Source organism: Sander vitreus, chromosome 19, assembly GCF_031162955.1.
Source record: "Sander vitreus isolate 19-12246 chromosome 19, sanVit1, whole genome shotgun sequence".
NCBI classification, from domain to species: domain Eukaryota; kingdom Metazoa; phylum Chordata; class Actinopteri; order Perciformes; family Percidae; genus Sander; species Sander vitreus.
This window is the reverse complement of record NC_135873.1, coordinates 6,712,777-6,736,614: the sequence shown is the minus strand read 5'-3', so window position 1 is coordinate 6,736,614 and position 23,838 is coordinate 6,712,777.

Below are 23,838 nucleotides of genomic sequence, written 5' to 3'. Positions count from 1 at the left end.
GTGTGTGTTCATGTCGACCGTCTGAAATGCAAACATTTTTTGACTACTTTTTTTTTTAAAGGGCGTGCGCCTGTGAGCATCAACGGAGGAAAACATGCGCCCATGTTGCTTGGTCTCCCAAATGGAACGGTCCGGACAAGGGGGGGAAAGGGGGAACCATGAGCCTCCTTGAGCTTCTATCGGAGATCTACCCCAACTTTTGGACTGCTCTCAGGATTGCACTTACTCTGCCAGTCACTGTGGCTCAAGCAGAGAGGAGCTTTTCAAAGCTAAAGTTGATCAAGTCATACCTGAGGTCAACGATGTCCCAGGAACGAATCACTGGCCTTTCCGTCAGCATCAATCATTCAATAGGGGAGCAGGTTTCATATGATAACATCATTGATGATTTTGCATCAAGGTAGGCCAGAAAGGTCAGGTTTTAGTTTTAGTTTGTGTTTTCTGTTCTTAATGCTATAGTGTAATAATTAGATTCTCTTTAGTGCGTTTTCACATTTGTGTGATGAAGGATTTGTGCTATTTAGAATATTTAGTCCATATTTTATTTGCATAGTATTCTTAATATTTTATATTATTGCTCTCTGCTCTTGTTACATTTTTTATTTATCTGATTGTATATATCTTTGGCACATTTTTATATATATATTATTATAACATAAGTGAAAGAGAAAATTATATTTCTCAATTCCTTCATTAGAACATTTGAAAAACACACTTAAGAGAATCCAGTTATTTAGCTATCACAACAGGAAACACACTTTTTCAACATTTTTTAAAAGACAATGAACACAATTCTGCACAAAAGTTATCAGAACTTAAAATAAATATACACTATAATATAGTAATTCTGCAAAATTCGGCAATATTGTGTGGTTTTTATTGTGTGTGTGTGGGGGGGGGGAGGCGCTTGAAGGGGGTCTCGTCCTGGTTTGTATTTCAATGTAGAACCACCACTGGACACAACCGCACATTTATAATGACTGAAGCATTTCCCGCTGCAATATATCATTCAGTAGCGTTATACGGAATTCTCTATCCACAGTGATCTGTCAATACCATCTTACTGTCCATAAATGAATAGTTAGGTGTGTGCTTTAGCTCGTCCAATTCCCATTAGCAGTCTTTTACTGTGTGTCCATGTTCTCTAGACCGTTAAGCGGTCAGCCAGGAGAATGTCCAGGCCGGGGGCCCCATTAATTTTGGTTACCGTCTTGTCTTATGGGCCTCACAATGTCCGTGACTGGCAATAAAGGCCAGAGACCTATTATTTAAGAACGGAAAGGTGAAAAGGGAAGCAGAGCAAATGGGAACGGGGCTTAGCTCAGCTATATGGACACAGTCTCACATCACAGAGCTGCTGTCATCAAGGATGTATTAAAGAGAGCAGATGCAGAGAGAGGAGAGGGGAAAAGTGGATATATTTCCAATGAATTAAGTTAAAGAATAGGCAATGGGGAAGGTAGCATCTGGGACAATAATGTAAAGAAAACGGATGAAATATAAAACCCTTATCTGTTTCCTTCATTGCTCTTCAACAGATGTGAAACAGTGGCTGAAATGTGACACTTTGTTGACTACTCAGAGAAACATTGTCATGAGGAATTTACATGTACTGTATACAAATCCACAAGCAACTTCTATATCTTGAAGGCGGCGCGGCAACCTTGAAGATGATTTCAAGATGTTGTGCCCGATGTGCTTCACCCTATCCGTCATGCTCCAATCTCGGCTCATGTTCTCCACCCGGCTGCAAGGCACTGTATCTCTTCATTCCTTTTATCTGCTACTCAGGAGATGAATCACAGCAACAATCATTCCACATGCGCTCAAATGACACCGAAACACAAAACTGACAGACACACTGACTTGAACATAGATTCTTCTTTTCCCCCTCCTCCTCCTCCTCCTTCTCCTCCTCCTCCTCTTCCTCCTCGTTCCATGCAAACGTGCAGCAATTCCAAATCCGATTGTCACATCAGTTTCCGCTGGTCAAGGAAAAAAGAGGGAAGAAAAGCAATGAAAATGATGATTTCTTCTCTCCTCAAGTCGGGGGCCTGTCGTATGCAATCTACTTCGACATTCCACCTCATCAGCTTCTCTATTTAACAATTTTGCAGAGGACATAAAAAAAAGCCTGCAGACTGGTGAGAATATGGTGGCAGGTGCCTATTCAAACACTGAATATTAATGGCGGTGAGAGCGAGGCCAAGGTGCGCACACAATCATTATCCTCTGCACTTAAAAGCACATAGCCATTAATTGTCACCCAATTTTCATGTTTTGCCAATCTGTTTGTGCCACCCTGCTCATTTCTCACACTAAATGCTTGTAACACATCGCCCACAGCTGAGAAAAAAAGGGGGAATGTAAAGATATGCAGATATGCATGCGGGGGGACCTTGTCTGCAAGGATCACAAAGGCAGCAGCAGAGTAAATGGAAATGCACAAAGGGAAGGCATGACTCATCTGACGGCTGCAGACACGGAATGTCTCACTTTTTAATCCGAGGATCATATTTGATTGCATCTCAAGTGTCTTCAGGGACTTTAAATAGACATGTTCGCCACTGGGTCAGCAATCAGAGAACGAGCTTGGCCATGAGATCTGGCATCGTGACTACGAGGTTGTCAGAGAGAAACACGTCAGGCTCGGGAGATGGAGAGATGCAAAACCATCGCCTCTTTGTCAAACATTTCACATGAGCTGAAATTATTGCAGAAGTGAGCAGCTTGGCAGTGATTTTGGTCAGCAGGACAAAATGCTTTTCCTGTACTTGGCATAATATGTACTGATTTGAGTCAAGTTTCTTGTATCATTCTACTGTCCAATGTTTTTAAATGTCACAATGTCTCCAGGTCTGCCTTTTAAAATCTCTCGTATTACTATCTTTTTCTCCACTGTACTGTCGAGAAGTGCAGGCGGATGCCTTGCAAACATAACATTCTGTTCTTCTGAACTTCAAAAACATAACACAGGAAATTGATGAAATGAAAATGTGTTGCCTGCATATAACTCTTTTGAACAATAGTACGTGATTACATCTGTAAATAAAAATAGAGTCTCCATCAACCAAAACATTTCTAAAATGAGAATGGTGTGTTCAGGTGGTGCTTCAGCGCTGATGGAATCTAATGCAGGGGGGGAGGGGGGATACATAATTCAAAAGTAGGCTTTTACCTCATTTTAAGCGAGAGTTTGTTGGTAGCCTGGTTCATTAGGATGAATGAGCATTGTGCGGTTGACCCGTGGGTGAAAGGCCTCTCGTTAGTGATTGAGATCGAGGTGCTGCTGAGGCGGTGGGGGCGTCAACCAGAACAGGGCGGATGATACAGTGTGTACAACATCCGAGACAAAGGCTGGTAGATGAGATCTGAGCCAAATTATACTGAATAAATGCAGGGAATATTCTCAGTTTGTATTTTTGGTGATGATATAGGCTAAATCTAGTTAAAGTGCTTCATTTTCAGGAATAGTTTGTCGAGTTGATTTGTTTCATCTTGGGTATAGGTAAAAAAGACAGATTTTTTCCCCCAGTTATATACATTGCTTTGTTCACACCTGTAATGTGTCAAATTACACAGAACAGATCTCTGCACTGTCACAGCCCAATATTCACCTTGTTCCTAATGAGCACTTGTAGAAATTGTTGCTGTCATTTTTTTGAATGCAAATTACCTGTTTTCAGGCTCAGAAGTGCACAATCCCGCTCTAACTGTCATCTTGAAAGGCAGGACAGAGTGTACATTCTCCAGCTCAGGTTTAGTCATTTGAGTTCACTGCAATTTATTTGTGTTTGACAGTGAGACTTTTGCTGTCAAAGTACAAACAAGTTTACAGTCTTTGTGAGCTTAATGCAAACCCCCAATTTCAGTAAGTCTGTTCCCCAACCCTATGGGATTATACATGTGTATAAGTGTGACTTAAAGTTGGGGGAAAAAATCCAGAGCTTTCTGAAGAAAACATGAAACATACATGACCAATGAAAAAGCTCATTTCAGTAATTCACAGTACAGATCATAGTCTACAATGTTGCCAAATAAATAAATCTGACTTATTCTGACACAGGTGTTCTGTTAGGAGTCCTAGAAACAATATTTCGCAAAGAAACATACTTAATATTGTTTATTATACCTTGATATTTAATGAATATTCCTAGTTATGTCGTTTCAGAAATACAAAAAAAAACATATCAAATATGAAAGCTCACTATACAATAGTGTGACAAATACTAGGAAATGGTAAAATAGTTGAATTAAGTACATGTTATAAGTACATGTGATGGTATTTACATAACAATGGTAACAAAAACAATTGCATATTGCTCTGTTTATCAGCAGCATCAACCCAGCAATATGGATTTACTGTAAATACTGTATATGAATATAAGTGTACCCTAAATTTAAGCATTGTACCATATGGTTATTTAGTCTAATGTCTAGACTCAAAAAAATATATACTTTCCTACTGTTAAACTAACATTATAGAACATAACAATTAGTTCTGTCACACACACACACACACACACACACACACACACACACACACACACACACACACACACACACACATACACACACAGTCACAGGAAAAAGGGAAAGATATAAAACAGCTGGATTTACTGAATCTATAGCACTCTTGCTGCTTATGTGTCAAATTGTGTCACAGCGTGTGCCACTGTCACCATGCATGGGTACCTAAGTGAATTAATATCATCTGTCGCGACTACCTACATTCTCCCTTGGTCCCACCTACCCAAGGAAGTGAAGCAGCTCCCCAGGCACATTCCCTCCTTACCACTTTTCAACTTCATCTGTCACACATACTGTAGCTTCACCCTCCTCCCTCCTGCTGTATGCTACCACCTGATGCACACACATATACACACACACACACACACACACACACACACACACACACACACACACACACACATGTACACGCAGACAGGCACAGATGCACACAATGGCTGTCTAAATGGCAAACTCTCGCCTATTTAATCTGTCACAGTTCTTAGCACATGCACACATGCACACCTTTCTGACTATCTGAGTGACAAGCATGGCAATATCAAACCATATTCCTCATGGCTGCCGTCAAGGAGGAGGAAAAATAACTTTCCTAAACTAGCCCAACACGGGTGCAAAGAGAGAGATTAATCAGCCAAAGAAAGGGGGTTAGGAAGAGAAATGAATATCACAAACCATTGACAAGTTCATAAATCTCAAGTACAGATGGGGGAGCGTGTAGCAACCGAGATGCCATTCAGAATTTTTTTTCCTGGGTGACGTACACCAACTCTTTTTGGACATATAAGCAGGAAATCAGCCACAGGGCTGTTTTAATTATATGTTCCACATTTAGTGTAATTATTTTTTAATCCAGTGGGGAGTTTTACTCAGAGAAAACTATTGTTTTTTGGAATGTGTTTCTAATATGAATATCTGTATACATTGTTGAAACCATGTTTGTGGATATGTTGAAAATCCTACTGTCATTATTTTTTTTTAGCATAATAGTGCACATATTATTTGGTATCTCAATCCATACAATAACCAACTGCAATTTTAATACCACCCTACTTCCACGATTCTGAAATTTTAAAATACATTTTAATGCAGTTAACTATAAAAAGTAACGTGCAAAAATGTGATTCAGGGAACAAGCCACAGATACATTTGGATTTTTAAAATAACACTGTTTTGTTGTTGTGAATAAAATGTAACTTAACAAGCTTTGTCAAATTATGCACAGTTGTAAAAATGCAGGGCTTGCTTTGGCCTTGAAATGATGACACACACAGTTGTTGCCCCGGTTACCCGGTGTTCTGGATAGAGACACAGAGGGGAGGATTGGCAGGTAAGGACATTGCTCATGGAGTTATTAGGAAAGAGAGAAGTGTCAATTGATCTGTGATTTTTCACGGGACTGTGAGCTGTTTTCAATGATCTGTCTCCAACACGCCTGTTGATTTGCAGTTAAAACTGTGGAAAACAATTGATTATAAGATGTTTTTTGTGGTTATTTTTGCAACAGTCTGGTGCAGGTTGCACACATTTTAACAGCAGATCTGCTGTGCGTAATTGTGCATTGACAATGTGCAAAATCACTACAATTAGAGACTGCAGATGGATGCTGCCTTGTACAGTAAAGCAAAGGCCTTTAGTACAGACTAATATCAATCTTGATAGATGACTGGTAGGAATCCCTCATCAATGTTGATTCTCTATTGGTGGCATTGATTATATGTCAGCTGGTGGAAGAAAATTGAATCAAAGTGGAAGAAGCACTTATGCCTGCATTTACAGGTTAAACTAAAAATCACCAGACGCATATATCTTGCCTTGAACTGTCCCCATGCTGGCTCACCTGCCAATCAAACATGCATAATGCCCCACATTTGCAGACGCTTGGAGGCAATGGGGCAATCTTGTACCTCTAAAATATTTTTCTTCATGAAAAACATGAATAATACATTTGAAAATCACTGGGACATTATTTATGTGACTTTAAAAATAAGATTTTCGTGCCTTCTGTTAGTGACGTTTTGAATTATAGCAGCGTTCCCTCACATCTCCACACCTGATGCGACCATCATTAATGCCATTTGTTACACCTGTGTTCGACCAATCAAAATGTCAGTTGTTAGTGTATATGTAATGCTAATTAACAGTTGCATGGCAACCAGACCAGGCTCACAAGTTAGGGACAGTTAGCTTGTAGCTGGCTGGCTTAACATTTTAACCCTCCATCATAATTTAAGTACTTTTTTTGCTGCAACCTACAGCAATCATCAAATATTCAGTGTGGAGCAAAAGTATAAAGTCTCCTTGAGTCAACATATCTCGTTACTTTACACCCCCCGGGACAGTCACTGTTGTATACCAAGTGTGCAGGGAATGGGGATGATGAACAGGTGGTTTTGCACTGTGGGTGTGTGTATCAGTATAATATAATGCCTGACACTGAGTTTTTCAGCGCTCTGTTATGAGTCACAGCCTGGCTCTCTGGGGTGTCTCTTACACTCATTATTGTTTGTGCTTACCTTGCCAATTATCTGTGCGAATTCAATATTTCTTGGCACAGCTGGAAAGCAGTGGCATGCATAGGCTACAGCTAATGGGCTGCAGGAAATACAGTGTAGCATGTCGGCAATGTAAGTGGGGGGAAATGTCAAGCTGTATTTTCTCAGTAACCTCTGTTTTTACAACAAGATTACCATGGAAACATTAGATTATTGTATTTATTATAGACAGCAGGTATCTGTTGTAATTCAAATCTAGGCTGTTTTTGCATTAGTTTACTATACTTAGTTATTCCTAGTGCTTTATCGTCAGCATTTGCAGTTCACTAAAATGACACAAGTTGGATTTTAGAATTACTTTGATGTGTTTATTCTATTTGAAGCCCTGCAGTTGCTGTGTTTGCAGCTGGCTGCTTTTCAACAGTCACATCTTTAAATAGAGCTATTATTTAACAAATTCAACCTCGCTGCAGGATAATGGGATGAGCATTGCAGCAGGTAAATTAATTGGAAAGACGGCTGGATTTTGTTTTTCAAAGAGAAGTACAGTTTGGGTAAAGGCCAGCGGGAAACAGTCAAAGTCATTCTGACTATGAGAACAGACTATTTGATCTGCAGGACTGCCAAGTGGGCACACAATAAATATGAAAGTAATTAATCAAAACTGTTTAATTACTGGTGTATTAGGTCTCACTACTGATTCAAAACGCATATTAGTGTTTACCCTGACTCTGTATTCGCTGTGTTGGTAGGTACAGTGATTCTCATTGCCACACTCTTGCACAAACAAGTTATTCAGAGGCAGTCTCACACAAATTATCGATCCATCCACCCATCTTCTAAACCGCTTATCCTGTCCAGGGTCACAGAAGGCTGGACTCTATCCCAGCACGCATTGGGTGAGAGGTACGGTACACCGTGGTCTATCACAGGGCTAACGCGTACAGACAGACAACCATTCATAAAACCCACATTCACATTATGGACAATTTGGAGTTTTGGCTTTCTCCTCACCTGCATGTCTTTGGACTGAGGGAGGAAACAGTAGTGCCTGGAGGAGAGCCAACCAGACATGGGGAGAACATGCAAACTCCACATGGAAAAGGCTAGCAGATTGGAAATATAGTGGTGAGGGCCAGATTAACCCACTGTAGGGCCCTGCCCCCCCCCTCCTGGCCCCTGTTTCTCATGATCTCAATGCATTGAGTATGTGCACCGTCACTTCCAAATAACCATTAAGTGCACACTACAGATTACTCATGACAACATTATATTTCACCTAAAAACAATCAGTTTGTTTAGTTATGGTAATTGAAATAATAAACACTTTTACTCCAATTATTATAAAATGTGCACCATGTAAAGACAATATCACCTAAAAGTTCCTAAAACTGGATTATACATTTCAGTGATATTGTGCTATAGCGGTGCGTATTATAAAATTAAAATGTATAAATTAAGCAATGAATTAAATTACTGCAAACCCGATGACGCAAAGTGGAACCTGGTGAGAGCCCCCTCTAGTGCAGATGTCTGGGGCCACCCTGGTGAGCCAGCCTTGGTTTTAGGAAGGAGTAAGATGTGGTGATAGCCATCTAATATTTTTTAAATTGTTTTTATTCTATTAAAACAAACGTTTTATTTAGTTTCATGTCACTAAAAGCCTATAGAGCAGCCTGTATTATCGTAGATTTTGACTGTTGATTGTTACATAAATGTCGGAATAGACAGAAAGAATATTAAAATGTGTATGTTTGCATATATACACAGAGGTCAATGAACATACTGGCACTGCTGCTACTGTACATTGCTGATACTTTTTAGTTAGTGTCATTTACAGTAAACTTGGGCTGCTGTCCATTGAATTCCATCTAGCTTGTAAGTGCCATCAACCATAGTTGCCAGACATTGTCATTTTGAACCTGTAGCTATGCAATCCATCAATGAGAGGTGCGGTGTCAGTGCCGTTTGAAGATATTATTTATTTGTTCCTCTGAGGCAACACCTTTGACAGCTGGCAACAAGTTTGGAGATAAGACTTGAAACAATGCGCTCCGTGGGAACATTAGAGCTTTTTTTTGGGATTGACACCTGTGCTTCAGATGAACTGTTGGGTATTAGTCAGATAGCACATCTCTATATCAACAGCTTGTGACCTTTCTGAATGCCAAAGCAAGGGGCATTTGTTCAAATCACAGCGACAACAGATATGGCCTAGCATTACATAAAGCATAGAGTGATGAAGGGCTGACTTGTAGGCCAACACTTCAAGCGACAAGTTAACCTCCTGGTGTTAAGTAGATGGATTTTGTGGTGGTTAATTAAAATACTGTACATTCTTTTAACCCATTACATGTAGCTAGAAGTGGAGACTACAACACTCTAATAATAGCTTCTGTGTCTGCGCGACTGCTTGATCATCCACGTTTAAAATAAATGGCTTCATTAAAATTCATGTGGAGTATTGTGTAGCCTGTCCTAATCTCTTTGTGGTATTTTCTCTCTTTCAATCCATCCTTACTTTCACGCTTACATAGACAGTATATAAGAATGGACCAACAGATCCCGTTGCTCTGGACGCAGACCAGTGAAGGATATTAGAAACACTTTTCCGGTGAGCACTGAGCGTTACTGCGCAGCCTCCAACTGAGAGAGACGACGTAAATGTGACGTGAACAACCTGTCTGAAAGTTGGAAGTCTTCTGGTAGCTGTGCCAAGAGAAATCTCAATCATTCCCAATAATGCAGAGACGGAGAGCATAGGTATACGTAAGGAGATAACATGGACACAGGCTAATTATTGCTAGTTAACATTAGTAATTAAACTTAAACAGCTAATGTAAGTCGAAACTGCCTGCGAGCTTCTCCTGTACTGTACGGTAATTCCTCTACTATGCGACAGTAAGTCGCGTGGTTATGACACAATCGTTAGCCTATTTTTATAAAAAGGAGCCATAACGTGAGGTACAAGGTAATGGAGCCTTTTATACATTGTCATGTTTCTTTAGAAATAAACAATGGACAAATAGAGTCTTTAAACGCTTTAGATGTAAAGTTATTCGCTGTCAAAGTGACGTCAACATGAATGGCAGTCAATGGAATGCTAACGTCGGGTGATCGTTTGGTAGCATCAAAATGGCGCCATAGGAGGTTCGAGTTCTGAAGCGAAGCTTACCCCCTTGCACGCTTACTGTGTAACACACCCTCTCTTGTTTATCACTTCCCTTTTCTGTTTGGGTTTTTCCCTCTTCCAATCCCCCGCCAACTTTGGCATCGCTCATTTTCATCCGCAGATCACCTCTTTCTCCCCATGTTCCTTCGTCTTTGACATCGCTCCACTCTTGACTCAATCTGCCGTCTCTTGCAACTTTTCCATCCCGCATTCCCCAGCTCACTCTTTTCTCTTGTTCCATCTCTGCATCTCTGTCTGCTCTGCTCTATATCCACCACACCTCCGTCTACTCTTTTCTTCTTTTCATGGACCTGTCTCTGTCATCTTGAGTGTGTGTGTGTGTGTGTGTGTGTGTGTGTGTGGAGGCTCATTGCCATGCCTAGGAGCAGGTGCGAGGTCCAGGGAGAGGGGTTTGGATAGACGAAGCGCTCCCTGACAGAACAGGAACAGGATCGGTTGAGGAGAATTAACCCAGCAGGCCTCTCTCCCTTCCCTCCCTCCTTCTTTTTCTGTCTGTCTCTCTCTTTCACACTCTCTCTTTCCATCTGGTAGGACAAAGCTTCCAGACTGTGACACACACAAGGTGCAAGTGAAATGGCAGTGGTGGTGGTGGTTCACAATGAGAATAGATTCTAGCATGGCTGTAACAAAAAAACAAAAAAAAAAACTTCTCTTTTGTCACTTATTTCTCATGTTTATTTCTGCCTTTTCTCACTTTTCCCCTGCAACACGCAGCTATGTGAAACAGAACATGGAAGAAAAATTTATTAAATAAACGTAGAATTCAAATCTAATACACAAATGTAAAATCAGTTTGCCAGAGCCACTATTCCCAATTTGTGTCTGTCAAGTCTCTCAGGAATCCAAAAGCCATAATACAATCATATGTAGCTGATAAATGGAATAATATACAAATCTGCCTTTCCTATAGTCCATATAGTTCCACTCACCTGATGCGGTGCGACCCGCAGTGAAGGGGTTAACCAGAGGTGTCTGTATCATGTGTTATTAATTTGTCTAGCTGTCAGTGGAAACACACACATGTCTGTATTTATTTTGGTGCCCTCTCAGGCTCCATTAGAGGGTCAGGTTATTGCTTTTTGATTGTATTTATTCCCTTCTGCCTTTCATTTCCGCTATCTTCACCAAGCAATATTACCTAGAAATACACTTCCTCTCCGCTGTTGTCAAATTTGACTGATTGATCTTTAAATAGCTATATAAAAGTTTATTGCTTTGCCATGATGAAATGATGTTACTGTACAGGGTAGGAAAGATCAGTTCAGTTTATCTATCCTCCTATTGTATATTACATTCTGTATTATAATATGGATGTGTATGCAATACTGGGTAGCAGTGCTTCATGTGTTGTTGTAGTTGGTCTGACTGGCTGTAATGAGGAATAACAAAATACAGTTCAGTCATTAAAGCAACATATTTGAAAGTGGAAATAACACATTTTTCTTCTTTCAAATTAAAAGTTGAATTCATAAATAAAATGCACGCTTGCTTAATTCAACTCACTCAAGGGTTTCCTGCTGCAGCTGTACTTGGTCTGGTAGGCTATGACCAGTAGTCTTTAGTGGCTAATGTTCATTAATGTTAGCAAACTTTAGATAGATATTGCTAATGTTAGCCTGCTGCAGCCGTAGCCTAGTTGGTCTGGTATGACGTGTAGCCTTTGGTGGCAAATGTTAGTTAAAGGTCCAGTGTGTAAATCTGTGTTGCCAATTCACAAACTTTTTCATGAATATTTACCACCACCATCAATTCCAAGTATTCCTTTTGGCTTGAAATTTTACACTTGCATTCGCATGAACTGGGGTAGACGCTCTATATTCATGCGCCATCTTGAAATACGTTAGCCGGTAAGGGACATACAGGACATACTGCTCCGCCTTTCGCGTTTTCGCTGTCACATAATAAACTCACAGGTGCTGCTAATGCTGCTAATGGGTATCGTAGCTTCCCGGCCCCGGCAAGTTTGGAGAAGGAAACATGGAGGACCGCATGTATTTAAAATCCAAATTTCAGGAGCAGGAGTCTTCTTCACCCAGAAAAAGAAAAAGGATATTGAAAAGAGCTTGACTTTGAACTGCGTGGTGCGAGTGAGTTGATTGCGATATATGATCTCAATGCTAGATGGGAGAAATTCCTACACATTGGACCTTTAATGTTAGCAAACTTTAGATATACATTGCTAATGTTAGACTGCTGCAGTCGTAACCTAGTTGGTCTGGTATGACCTGTAGCCTTTGGTGGCTAATGTTAATGTTAGCAAACTTTAGATAGATATTTGTGTGAAGTTCTGTCAATAATCAGTCAGTTTGCTGACTTTATGACTCTTTTGCTAGGCCAACTTTAACACTTTATTTTAGCATTTGCTATTATCCTGCAATTGTCCATTTCCTTTGTTGGACACTCCAACCAATTGCATTACTTTGTGTGAACATGTTTTAATTGCCCTACCAACTGCTATTTAAAATGATGAGATCACATCGGCTCCTTCAACTTTTGCTAACCTCTCTTTAGTTATGGACTTTACCAGAGCCAGACCAGCTGTTTTCCCCTGTTTCCAGTCTTTGCGCTAAGCTAAGCTAACCGGTCGTTTCCTTATATTTTACGCACAGACGTGATAGTAGCGTCAATCTTCTCATCTCATTCTCGGCAAGAAAATATATTTTTCAAAATGTATGTAAAAGTATTTAAGGACATGGACAAAGAAGACAAGTTAAAGAAAACAGAGAAAGAATTTAGCAAAATGCAATATTGAGCAGCTAAGCTAATATATTTTTTTCGGGTGAAAAAAGGCAATGGCTAGACTTAATGTTATGAAGTATGCAGGTTTTGTCTTATTATTCTGTCTGCATGTTGATGTGCTTCTGTAGGCCTATGTGGTTTGAGCCCAGTTACTGCACTGAATTTCTTGCTTTCCATAAGGGTTGATAAACCAAAATATAAAAATGAGAAAAATCAGCTGCTTCCAGTTTTTTCTTGAATCATATTCTGAAATAACTCAACCTCTTTTGGACCCATGGACCCAAAGTATTTCTCGCCTATGTCACTGTCATTAACGAACCATTTGAGTACATACAAGGAAAAATAAAATTAGACATTTTTTTTTAAGTAAACCTTTGCAAAAACACAGATTTACGATGTTTCTGTTTATATTGATCATTAGAGCCTGTATCTCTCTCACACTAGCTGTTGCTTCTTATAAGCCTCCTGTCTCACAAGAAAGGCATCCAGCAGACAGCGCAAGAGGCACAGTGGAGGTGGAAGAGGAAGAAGTAAGAGACGCAATTAATAACAACTCTCGATATAATCCTGTCTCCAACCAATGCATTTGGATAGAAGCCAGATAAGAAGGGACAGGAGCAAAATCAGCAGGGGGGTGGGAGGGGAGGGACTTGGGATGTGTCACACTGTGTGGGGATAAATGTGGAAGCCTGTAAATAACAGCACAGTGCACGAGTAAAACAGGCAAGTGATAAGATGAGAAAAAATGTGTTTGTGCTTTGTGCTTTCACCGTGGTCATGCAGGATCCCCCTCGCAAATGCTGTTGCGGAGGAAGTGACACGGTGCGATAGCGGGGGAATTGATACAGCGTTGTTGTTTCTTATGAAAGCATGAAGAAGTGTTGGGTTGTGTTGTCGCCTGTGTGTTTTTTTTTACACTGTAATAACCGTATGTCTAAGTTGCAACGCTTCACAGACCTAAAACTATGGCGAGCAGAAGCAAAATGAAAGCCACTGCGACAGTAATGCCTGCTGACTGTTCAAACTGACTTTGATTGACATTGTGGGCTTTACCGGCTGCATAAATCTAAAGCCACAGGGAGGAATATATACTGTAAACAGCAGTAAATAAACAGTGAAAGACTCATCCTCGCGGCTTTACCCCCCCCCTACACTTTTGTTACCCACAATCACACTGACAAGCAAGAGTGTTGCTATGAGAATCCCAAGCCTGTTTTACCTTCCTGGATTTTGGCGCATAGATAAGATTGGAGAATTGTTGACTTGATTGCACTCTCGGTAGTGGTATGCCAGGAAAGAGCATGCAATCATTTGTAATTTACTTAATTTACAGATGCCCGTTCATAGCATGCAATCGAGGATAGCGCCATTTCATTGAAAGGATGGGGTCATTAAATGTGGAGTGTGCTTGTTCCCGTTTGTCTGGTGGAAAGAGTTGTCAAGTTGCATGTGGCTTGGCTGCAGAGCACTGTAGACGTGCTCATCCCCTTGTTCTTTGTATGACGTAAATGAGTTGCTAGAACCCGCGCTGTGGTTGTGGATGAAGGCAGGCAGGCTCACTTTTCAAGTACTGTGATGACAATCTGTTGTTGCATCAGTGTGTGTGCGCCTCAAACGCCTGATTTTAATTGTAATGTCAGTATTGTGTAATTGATGACTTCATTCTTGGGTTGCGCAGACATAAACCACTGAGGTAACCATTAAAATAAATCACAAATTAGCATGTTTCCGCACACTGGAGACCCATAAAAGAGAGTGCTCAGAGAGCAAAATCAAGCTAAACGTGTGTCTGTGTTCATTTCGGTCAGTTTGTTTGTTTGCCATGCGCCTCTGTGGTTGTCTGCATTATTGATTTACATGTGAGTTCATCAATAATTAACAGTTTTAGCTGCCACTGGCTGACATCATTGCCAGTAAAACACTCAAAATGTGATACCTTGTCTGTGCATGGGGGCAAGGTGGCTTCCATTATTAACCAAGTGTCCTTTTTTGCCTCCTACAATATGGTTATACCAGGACACCTTAAATAGTTATGGGCCAATTTTTAGCAGGATGCTATCACCTCGAATCAACACTTCTATCATTGGTGAAAAAGTGTAACTGTTGGATAAATAGTTCATGAATTTGCTCATGTTCCATGGATTTGGTCAATAAATCAGCAGCAGACTTACATAACATTTACTGTTGACAGCTTTCTTTTCAACCTTTTATGGAAGTTCAGTCACAGAGGGTAATAGGAGATAACAGATAAAGAGGCAGAACACAACGAGCAGAGGCAAAAGAGAAAAGAACCCTAGCGGTCTGACAGACGCTGTATGAGAAAAGATTTTTTTATCTCCACGTTTTTGTGCAGTTATCTCACATTTTCCAGAGCTGGGAGAGGTATCAGAGAGATATTTAATTAAACAATGGTCCGGCCATGTTCAAGGTCAGATGTGCCAGCACAGTCATTACTGTGGAGGAGCCGAGGTGAGGACTCGGCACACACAAAAGCCTTGAACAATTTCTGTGAATGATATAGAAAAAGATTTTTAACACCACATGAGCGAACCATTGGCACTAATTACGCTCATTACACAGGTTCAAAGGACACAATCATATTTTCTGCTCGGACAAATGCATTTCATCACATTAAAGCCCTGCAGGTTGTCCTGTGCGATGGAGTTTCAAACTTTCTTTTAACTTGGACATTATTAAAGTGGTGCACTTATGTGTAGCCTACCTGCATGCAGTTATGAAACCGTGGACCACAGTTACATCATCACTCATCTACATTATTATCCACAGCAAGTACATTTTTAATTTGATTTACGTGTTATCTTTACTTTATTTACCTCAGAAAAACAGACTAGTCGCTATATTGGTAGTTATAATCAAATGACCCTGCTGTATAGCTAGCATTAGCTTGCCAGCTAATATTACAAATGAACTGCTGCCATAACCGAGCCGCTCAGCTAGCACAACTTGACTGTGGTAATATGATGAAAATGACTAATAAACATTAAACACTTTAAATAATTCTGGTGTGGAATTCAAATAATCATTTTGAACAATTTTTGTTAATTTTTAACAAAGCTAATTAATCTAATATGAGTAATTTTTTTACCCAATTACCGTCTGTCTAAGGGTCAAGGTACGCGAAGCATCAAAGTCATGGGTAAAGTAAAGATCATTAACATTGACTCTTCAAATCGCAGTGACAATAAAGTCACTTACACCCAACCAGAAATACCAACCTCCTTTGCAACTTCTTGCAGCGGTAGGTTATAACAACATTATGTTACCTTTTGCCATTGCTGCTGAGAATATTTGCCATTATTTGCAGAACTGCAAGGGAAATGTTATATAAGTAGTTTTATGCACCCAATGCTGTCAAGTTTCTGGTAAGGGCAGTCTCTCTTTGCTAGTTGCCACCCCCCCACCCCCCCCACACACACACACACACACACACACACACACACACACACACACACACACACACACACACACACACACACACACACACAATGCCATGGCTGCCAGTGATTAAAGCATTGTAACTTTAGTTTATTTTGGCCAAACATACTTTACTGTATGACTATATAGCCTACTGTTTGAGTAACTATGACAAAGTGCAGCTTACTTTCAGAAGTGTGGATAGGGCATTCTTCCCTGGTTAAGATGAGCTCAGTACTGCTGACTTCACCAGTATGCAGAAAACTCAAACTCCACTCAGCTTGGCAGATGTATTGAACGCTGGACATATTTTTTTTGTTTCACCTTAGTGAATGCAAATAATTGGTAATTCATACTGGAAACACATCACCTTACATCCTACACATGCTGTGCATGCAGGGTTTGGCGGGGGTGAAGAACTGGCTGATAATCAGGTTTTTGATTTGCAAATTGGTGTAAATATTACTTAATTTAGTCTCAAGACAATTCTCATTCCTGTCTCACCCATGTTATAACATATAGATCAGTGGGTGGATGTTTAATTGGCTGAAAAATAATACAAAAATGGAATACTGAACGAAACTAAAAACTAAGGCTCTCAAGTGTCTCATCCAAGTAATAATGCTGAAAATGTTTTTGGTGGATTTGATGATTTGGATATTTTACTGCTACTGGCTTGTTAATGGCTAATGTGCTGGTTAAATTGCTGTTGGCCACTGGCTCTTCTTTTTTGCAACTGACATGCATCTTGAGGAAGCTATAAACATGTGTGACTGTCCCTTTCAAAATCATTTTCTAAATATATCTTTTTGAAATTGTTGTAGAACGAAGATGAACAAAGCAGACCTACTTTTCTGCTCATTATTTCAAACGCTAATAGTTGCTTGCATTCAGGTTACATTATAAGTTAAGTTTATGTTAACCCCTGCTGGCTGGAATTTAGGCTTAATTTAGCAGTAGCAGTAGTCAACAAAAATAGCCTCTAATATTAGAAATTGTGAAGATAACAAAAATGCAAAACAAGCTTATACGCCCACAGGAAACATTTTAGACAGTAGTCTGTGATCCGTCTCTGTGAAACCGATCCTCTCCCTTAAATGGCGCAATGACCGCAAAGCCAAGCCAGTGAGCCACCCTCAGCACAAGGGCTTCGCCAGAAGGGAGGCACGAAATATGATTGCACCCCCCTGGTGCCACCCCCCCCAAATCCATTGGGCTAGAGCACTGTCAATCTGACAATTGTGATTTCCATTGGATCAGAGCACTGTCAATTGGCTGCCTGTTCTGCCAATTTTCCCAGCCCTTGTCACATCACCAATTAATGTTTACATGATGACTATTTAAAATTCGGATACCACGGAACCAGCACTGGAATTTTTTTTAATTTTTTTTTTAAAGTGGCAGACTTAGCCTATAGCAAATGTGTATTGTATTCGGATATACAATTTATTTAAAATAAAACAAGTGAAACAAATAATGAATGTGATGTTTTATTTAGCAGAATTATGTTGTGTGACGTGTTATCCTATCAAATATTTCCTATATTTCTAAGCAGATTTTCCATGTTGTATTCTGATAAAATGCCCCCTGGCCCCCTCTGACTGATTATTGCCCCCCCCTCGTGCCACCCCACTTAAAAACTCCTGGAATCGCACCCTGCCTCAACATAGTTCCTTCACCTCTCTCCTATTCCTATCCATCTCACAACCTTTAACTTTGAACCCCGATCAATAAGTACTAAGTGTAACACAATCAATAGATGGGTATTGCCTTGATGCCTGCAGCGCCAAAAATATAAAGAGGCAGCGAAGGTCAGATGGCCATTTTTACGCTTCCTGGAATGGCAGAATGTGATGAATCATGAAACCGAGTAACTGTATAGGCATTATTGTCTCCTACTTTGCTCTTGTTTTTGTATACTTATTTTCCCGTTTGTTGCACGGCTTCCTTCATTTCCTCCCTCCTCCTCTTCCTCCTCCTCCCCCTCTTCATCTTTCCCTTTCTTCCTTCAGTTACTCCTGCATTTGATTGGTGCATAGGATCATTTGGGCATGAGCATGGATGGATGAATGTGTCAATATCTAAAGAGGATTGGAGCTTTAAATGAGGGACTACCTGAGAAAGCAGCCAAGGGAGAAGATGCTGAAAGCTAAGTGAAGCAAAAAGTTCTGAAATGCAGGCAGCAGCAACTTGTGAATTTAGCCCGGCAGCCAAATTACAGTCATACATTGATTTTTTTACCTTTTCCTCCGATTTCTGTCATGCCCTCTTAGCATCCCAGTCTCTTTGTATTTGTTTCTTTTCTCTTAAGTTGCACTTCATGTGCCTGACATGAGTACTGTACAGTTTCAAAATTACCTTAACCCTCACTTCATCCTCCCACTGATTCACATAACACACACTGTAACGACGTCAACAACACTCAGAGCGAATGTTCCTTTTTTAGATTCAGAGCCGTATTTTGAGATTAAAGGCGATTTAAGATCATCTGTTCCTCTTTACCAAACTGTATTAGAACAGAAAAACATGTAATATGGAGTGCGATCGGTAACTTGCTTTAATCAATGTACAATTAGAAGTGTTGGAGGCTCTGCAACAGGAAGTCACCTGCTCCCTCGAATGTTTATTGATGTCAGCCAGTGCATGTTAATTACATGTGAATGATTAGAATGTGGTATCACCGTAGTAATGACCTTTTTTAATGCTTTCACCTTTTAAAATCAAATCAATCAATGAGAGTCCAGTGTAAAGAAAAGTGTAGCTACTTTTGAGTGCCACAGGTCATGTCCTCAGTATTGTTTCTGAAAGTTTTGGGGATTTTTAAGTCATGAGAAAGAATCATGTACAAACATTTTATATATGGAGGATTTTTTTAAGGGCACTTTCTGATATCATATAAAGTCTAAAGTCTGTATCTTAAATGTCTGTATAATGAAGATAAAATAAAATATGATAAAAAAACATTATAGGTTTCAACTCTCCAGCATAATTATATTGCTGACAGTGTGGAGCATTTTTACAATTATGATAGATAGATAGTTTAACTTGATGAGTATTTATACACCTAATCAACAATTTAAACTTTAGTACTGACATTACAGTTACTAATCCTTGTACTGCTTCATTATTAGGCGGATTATTGGTGTAAATATTAATTAAATTAGTCTCAAGACAATTCTCATTCCTGTCTCACCCATGTTATAACCTACAGATGTGTGGGTAGATGTTTAATTGGCAGAAAAATAATACAAAAATGGAATACTCATCCAAGTAATAATGCTGAAAATCTTTCTCATCTTTTTGGTGGATTTGATGATTTGGATATTTTACTGCTACTGGCTTATATAAACATGTGTGCCTGTCCCTTTCAAATCATTTTCTAAATATATATATATATATACGGTGCCTGAACCGATACTTTTTAAGAAAGTAAAAAAAGAAAAGAAAAAAAAGGGTACTAAACAACAGTTGGTGACATTAAAGAAGCGTTGCAGTGAGACAGCATGAGCAGGGCATCCGCCCACCCAGCCAATCATCATCGCATTTGCAACAGTGTCATCATCCCCACCCCTGGGGACAGACTCCAACTAATGTTGACCTATGGTACTTAAAGCAGGCAAATATGAATAAATAATGCAAAGGAAAGATGGAGATACCACAAAAAGCAAGTAAAGTGCTTAATTATATAGTTAATCAAGCATAGCTCCGTGCAAAACACTAAAATAGAATTGATTACAATGCTAAGTGTCTGTAATTGATTCATATAAGTGGACACTGATAATTATTACCAACCCAATTAAAAGCGAGACAAACAATCAAAAATCTTGTGGAGGAGCAATACTTTCTGTCTCATTTCAAGAGTCAAAATAATTTATGGGCATAGTTTTACTCCGGTGGCTCCCGGTGAAGAGAAGTTCACCAGAGGGATGAAGCATGGTAAACCCAGGGGCTGGTTTATGAAAAAGAGCAGGGCAGGGAGTGCTTGTTCAGACATGGCTGACATGGTTTTGATCACATCTCCTCATGTTTCTCCTCTATACTTTACTAAGCCCGGGGTGCACTGGGAATATGCAACAGTGGCAGGTGAATCAGCGCAAGCATTTGTTTACTTCACAGAAGCAGGAACGAGAGCTTGACGGACTGCTCAGCATGCAGGCCACTGGCTGTGGAGAAACATGTATTTATTCCGTCCAGGAGGGTGGTTAATCCCAGGAGGAGGTGCAGAGTTGTGTGCAGACGGTGCAGGGGGTGCTGGCGGTAGGGGGAGGGGTGTGCAGACCACTCTACCTCTGTCTCTCCCCTCCCCTGATGGTGTGTACTTCACAGCGAACTCAGAACAACAGTGAAGTATGTGACACATTTTAAAAAGTTACAAACTATTTGTTTCTTAATAGGCATACATACCGTAAATCACAATCATACTAGGCTAAATGTAGGCTACCATCTGGGCCTGCAAGGCGGCAGGAAAAAGACGCAGAGATTAGACACCGTGTCTCTACCTTATGATGATTTCGGAACACCAAACGTAGATTTGCGCTCTGCAGTTTGGCTGATAAACTCTGTCATGAGACCCTGAATATCAGATCATCCAAAATGTCTTTGTGGATGTGAAGCAGTGCGATATGTGAAAGTCTGCTCTGAGTGATAGTGCTACGGAGCCAGGTTTTCAGGCAGCAAAGAGCTGAGAAAGAAATTTCGGAGCCAGCAGTAGACATGAAACAGAGGCACAAGTGGATCAGCTGTTCCACCTCGGTGAAGAGATCAGCTTTTCCACCCCAGTGAAAAGCCCTCTTGTTACTAAAATCATCCCTCTCTTCATCCCACACCCCAAACATGACATACAAAATGTCGTGGAACAGAAACAACAACCAGAGATATTTGTAAGCGATCATTTTATTGTCATCGCAGTTTGCTAACAGGGGGTTAGCAGCAGCCCTACTTCCGGCGCCTATGGTTGTGTGGTGCGCACATTTCAGTGATGTTTGTGTGTGTTTGTGTCGGAGTATTTAAACTGTAGATATGCTTGCACTTTGTACACAGATTAATTACGTTCTCACTCCTTACAAACACAAATAACGCAATTATTTTTTTTGTACACTCTCTCAAGGGTATCATTAGCAAGCGCATCACAAGCAGAGAAAATTGTCTTTTATGTCTCCTGCGTGATGTATCATTTGAAAGTTACATCCTGCTTTTGCTTTGAATGTAATGGAACCTAATCTAAGTCACTATTTTCAGTCATGAATAGAGGGATTCTTTCCGTGCCTTCTTTCTTCTTAAAAAGATATTTGTCAAAATATCATTAACTTGTGTAGCAGAAAAGTTACCAATTAACTAAAAGATTGAAGTTGTTAAAATAGAATAAAGATTAAAAAAGAAGAGGTGCAGGAGTACATCAGGTGTGTAATGTTTTGGAATTAATGTTATCATTGCCATAGAGTTTGTCCCAGTGGGCAGCACATTCATTTTTTAAGCACATGAGGAAAGTGTTAACTGGTAAAATTATTATTAAGGATTTGTAAAAAAGAAACCTGCTCCAGCTTGAGTCAATCTGTTGTCTTGATAACAGAGCAATTACAGAAGCAAAGAAAATGGCTTCCCCTTGGGATAGAGGACAGGCTACTTAACCATCACTTAACCCTGGGTAACTACTGTATCTCCCCATCTAAACCAAAAGGAAAATTGGAGATGGGTGAAAATCACCAAGGGCAAAGGGGTTCTTCTGAGCAGATAAATAATGTACTCAGGCACCGGTTTGAATTCATGGCACGCAGCCAGTGGATAAAATCGTATCACTTTTATTCTGGTTGCAGGAGGAAGTTCGTATCAGGTACTGCAATCTGGAATACGTGTGATTAGATTCCCTTAGCGTGGCTAGGAGGGGTGGAGGTCGGAGGTTGGAAGGAGCCGGTGGGGACAGATGGGGGGGAGTGGAGGTCAGACAAGCCACACTATCACAGGATCCCCCCCCCCCCTCAGTAAATGATTTAACTGTTAAGGGTAAATTCTAGGGCATCTGTGGAGTGTCTCTGTGACTCAGATAGAGAAGTCTATCAGACGAATTGGTCCTGATATACTGTAGTCATCTCATGATCACTGCTCGGGTCAAACCAAATCACCTTCCTCTAAATGGCATTTAAAAAGGTCAGCCCATTGTGACAGTTAACATATATAATTAAATTTCCATGTACAATGAGGGTTTTTCTTAAAATGTAAGAAGCACTTCACATAAGTTAAATTTAAAATTATTTCATGGTTTATGGTTTCTATCATCTGTCGGCATCTCCTATTTAATGTTTTTGATGCATTATGTTGAGCACTTGGTATGAACAATATACCATATATTATATACCTAAAATATAAGTATTTTAAACTACCTAAAGCGCTGTAACACGAACAGTCTATGGTGCCATAGAATGATAAAATCCGAGCAGCAGTTACTGGTTGTATTTAACCACTACAGAGCTCCGGGATGCCGGCGCTGTGTTTTATGTTGACATCACTTTGTGCTATTTCATTTTGAGATTATTTTTCATTGGATAGTGAAGTGCATACGTGTTTTGGCATGGCTGGCCGGGTGGTACTATATCCATGGTAAAGGAAGGGGGATTTAATTTTTGTTGTGCGTGATAAAAAAACAACCCCCCCCTTGCTTTCTTCACAAATCGCACCCTGTATATATATATATATATATATATGTGATTGGTACCATTCTTTTATAAATTACCATTCAAACTGTGCTATTACACAAACCAACATCAAGTTATAAGCTGGTATTCTACACAGCGTTGTGTATTCCATGGGTGACTGGGGACATATTGGACACAGTTTTATGAAGAATCATTAATCGTTGTTTGTATTCCGCACACCACTTGTTGTCACAAAGACCTCCTGCTCTTTCCATATTCTAATCCAGACATACACCTGTGTCGATGATTAGCAAGATGTACTGTAAAAAAGCAACATTATTTGCTTCTAAGTTATTTGTTTTAGAAACACATTTTCTTAAATATGTCTGGTGCCTCAGGTTGAAGGCAACATTATGAATGACTTGAAGAGAAAAAAAAATTATGTTTTACTCTAAGAAGTTGGTCTTACAGTAAGATTATTAGCTGAGTCATTTTCACAGTTGTTTTCAACATTTTACAAAAGTAATGTGACTGAAAGAGAATAATTCATCACCAAAACATCCCCCTCCTATTATTTTCTCTAACAATGTGATTGTGATGTGCTCTCTTTTGTATTTAATTGATGTTAAAAGGTTATTTTAGTTAGAAAATAGCTGTTTCTAAATATTATATTGTAGGGTTATCAGATATTGTTTTTACTGAAATGGCTGCCTACACGGGTTGATGAGGGCATATACAGATTAATTTATGCCAAAGCTATACATGTAATGCAAAATGAAATTACAACAATTTAGATACAGATTACACAATACGCTAATTT